General features: G+C 34.6%; 1 long non-coding RNA gene across 1 annotated transcript; it reads left to right on the top strand.

Annotated features, from left to right (window-relative positions):
• Positions 1-322: 322 nt before the first annotated feature.
• On the top strand, positions 323-2,362 carry LOC140876070 (uncharacterized). Its single transcript, XR_012148655.1, has 3 exons — positions 323-384; positions 610-1,799; positions 2,264-2,362. It is a non-coding gene; the product is annotated as an uncharacterized lncRNA (long non-coding RNA).
• The last annotated feature ends 1,416 nt before the right edge of the window (positions 2,363-3,778 follow it).

Raw genomic sequence — 3,778 nt, 5'->3', positions numbered from 1 at the left:
TCATAATGGGGAAGAGTTTTCTCCCAAGGTATATATCATAATAATTTTGGTGTTAATATCCAACTTATCTTGCATTTTGACAACTTATTTTGTTTTTGCCGTTATGTTCAAACAGGTGAGGAAGCAGTATGCGATCACGAAACAAAGGGAACAATGGACGGAAGAGGAGCATAAAAAGTTTCTTGAGGCACTAAAAATCTATGGTCGAGCGTGGAGGATAATTGAAGGTGCTTTTCTGTTTGAAATGGTGGTCTGTAAATGCATCTTATGTTGCTTCTCTTGTATTGGTGAATTTTGAAATTGTGTTTCATCATCTTTACAAAGCACGTGAGTACGAAAACTATGGTGCCGATTCGGAGCCATGTGCAAAAATTCTTCTGAAAGGTTTTACTGCACTTATATCAGTAGTAATATCTATGCACTTATATCTGTTTGCAGCCCTTGTAGGCAAGAATTAGCATAATGTTGGGATCCAAATTTCTTATATTTAAGCTTTATTCTATTCATGTTGTGTTGATATTAAATGCCTATGTGGTGTGATCAGGTCGCAAACAAAATTTTGAGCAAAGTTGATGATCTTTTTATTCAGTTTTTGTCGATTTTACGCAGGCATGAAGTGAGGCAAATGAGAACTGGATGGGCAGATGGACCACAATTTGTGACTCGATGCCATATTAGGCCAGAAGGGAATTATACATACTGATTTACAATCCAAGGACAAGAAGGAACAATTTGGTGGTATGCACACAGTTCGTGGCATAGAGCTACATTTTATGGAGCTTTGATAATTCGGCCCAAAGAAGGGGATTCGTATCCGTTCCCCAAGCCGACTAGAGAAACTCCCCTTCTTCTTGGCAAGAACATTTCTAGACTTTTTTTTATCTCTAATACAATATAAAAAACATTCATCCATTTGATAAAAAAGAGTTACCATTTATATGATATTAAGAGTGCATAGATACGTGAAATACATATCCTAGGATTGTTGCTTGAAACCCAAATATTTTGTTCCAACTTTGATGCAGATACAACCATAGTTCCAATAAATACTTGGGAGACTAATCTTCTCAGGGCCATCAGCTCTGCACTCAATCAAGAACTTTTCTTCCAATTTGCATTAAATTCATTACTGCTCCTTAATGTGAAAATTTTTATTCATTATGAAGTTGCCATTTAAGTTAGTGAAGTGTTGCACTTGGTGAGAATATTCTAGGATATTGACCAATACGTGATTTCTTTCTCTCAAATTGTTTGTAACTTGCTGCACAGGTATTGGCAAAAGCACTTGAAGGTCTTTCTTTTGAATCTGGTTCTGATTTGCATAAGGTTTTGAGTATATATACATGTACTTCACAGTTGAGTGCATTTCAAAAACTTGAAGCAATGCTTCCTATTTTTCAATGTCGTATGGGAGCATTGCTCTTTTTAATAGTGCTGACTTGCGCTCCAGAGGACTGTTATGCTATTCTTTCTCATTTTACATCACGCTTTTTCACAAAAACTTTGACAAAGGAATAGTGGTGCCTCATTGACAAGTAATATAAATTTGACCTTAAAGATAAATAATGTGCTGAAAGTGTTCTCAACTAATTAACAATGATTGGATGCTAGCTGAACCCATAACTCAAGGAAGTAACTATTATTTTTAGTCGTATATTAGAAGAAAATTGTATGTTTGTCCATAATCATAACATTTGAATTTTACATTGTCTAGATCTTTGATTTGCAGTGTTTAGTTGCAGAAAGTTCGACAAAAATATTGGAATAGATTGTATTTCATTTTCAAACCTTGGTTTAAGGTAATAAGGGATAATTTGAGTGACTTTTTCTAATTTACACTTGACCTAGAAATTAGGTAGTATTTCGTTTTGTTACACGTTCTATATTAGTATAATCTCAGATGCTACTGTTGAAACCTTATACTCTAGAGGTTACCAAGATATTTTACACTTAGTATTCATACAAACAACCAGAGTTAATGAAAAATATTGACGTGTTCACATCTTACATCAGTCTTTGATTACCAGAAGGCTAGGATGTTGATTTGTTATTCTTTCCTTCCAACCTCTTTGACTAGCCCTCAGTACCCACTTAGCAGTCATTGGTTTCTGTGATAATAAAGCTGCTTCAGCCTTTTCTCTTGCCTCTTCATATGTTTCCATTCCATAAGTGCACTTGTTTGCCTTTTTTTTTTTTTGAGATGTCATTTTCTTAGCGTCGAGTAGTGCCATATTTGCATGCTGATGTTTTCTTAAAGTTTCAGCTTCTCGCAGCTTCAATTCCTCAGACAGTAGCTCCACGATGATCTTCAACGTGTCCTTACTTCTGGATCGCATTTTGAGAACTTAAAGTGTAAAATAAATTAAGGTGCTTAAGATAAAAATCTTTTACATATTTTTTATTCGTATTGTTTCGACCATCTTGTATTAGCTTTGAGTACTTGAGGCGATTTTTTATTCGTACTGTTCTGGTTGTACCTTCTTTTTACAAGGTTGGTATGTTCCTAATCTTCATTTTACAGAGCTATTCAAGTTATCTTGTAAGAGGTTAATATGTCTGAGAATTTTATTTTTTTTCCCAATTTAACGAGGTCTGTCAACTGCAAATATGTTTTGGATCCATGAAAAATTTCTAGGATGTCAGTTTTGTTCAAAATTTATTCTTTGGATTGAGAATCTAAACGATAATTTATTCTTCAAGCTCGGGTGGTATTATGAAACATTTTCAAGCCAGCCTGTAGCTAAAGCAGCTCGTTTTCTTGCTTATTGGCTTACAAAGTTCAACTCAGTCTTAATTCATTAGTGCACTAGTAAAGAGTTACCTAGCTTCAAACGTCAATCTATGAATTGTTAAACACATATTCATTTATCATTTGGTAAAGATAAGAAGTCTCCCTATGATTGACACTATCGAGATAAATTTTAAAGATCAAAACAGTTAGTTGATGTGAGAATTTAGCAGTGTTAGAAGGGAATATTGCTAATTTAGTAGGATTTTCTTGCTTCGGTTCTTTAATTTGTAGTATGCTATTGTTTGTTTACTATTTCTCATAGTGTTTTGTTTGAGGAGAAATGGGATGAATACCTCCGTTTTTGTTTATTAATTGTCATTCTCTTCTTCTTGTTTTCACTGGATGGAGCAAAGAATATTGTAAACTTGAAATTATGTCCCATTTTATTGAATTTGGTTTCTGTAAAATTATATAATTTTCCTTAGTCCATATATAGCTTATATCATTTTGAATCAGCTGTTAGTTCCTATAACTGTGAGTTTTGGGTTTTTGGTCAATCGAGGCCATGCCCTGCACCGCATCCCATGGTAGGATGGAAATTATAGTTAGTAAATGTGAGCTCATCAAGAAAACTCAGGTTCGTTAGGGAGTGGGAAGCATCTATTCATTTATTGATCATGGTTTGTTGTTTTCAGCTGTCTTTACTTGTGTATTGGCGACGCAGCCACGAGAAGATGTTGCATATTTCATACATTCTCTTGCATGAAGGTTGTCGAAGACTGAAAATTGAGCGATATGTGCATATGGAAATGATTATAATCTCCATAATTATCATAAATCTCGATTTTTGTTTAATATATTATAATGTTTAATTATGTAACATTTTTTACTGCAAGTTTGGTGTAGCTGTTGAACTATGAACAAGAGTTGGTTGTATGATTAACCACTCCCATCGCTGCGTTGGCCCGTTCTGACTCTTCCGGGCTTCCTTACCTTAGATCTAGGTTTTCTTAGAGCCTCACGCTCGCTTATAGCCGTTTCTCTTGG

This window comes from Henckelia pumila, chromosome 1 (assembly GCF_033568475.1).
Source record: "Henckelia pumila isolate YLH828 chromosome 1, ASM3356847v2, whole genome shotgun sequence".
NCBI classification, from domain to species: domain Eukaryota; kingdom Viridiplantae; phylum Streptophyta; class Magnoliopsida; order Lamiales; family Gesneriaceae; genus Henckelia; species Henckelia pumila.
This window is presented reverse-complemented; position numbering and strand designations above follow the sequence as displayed.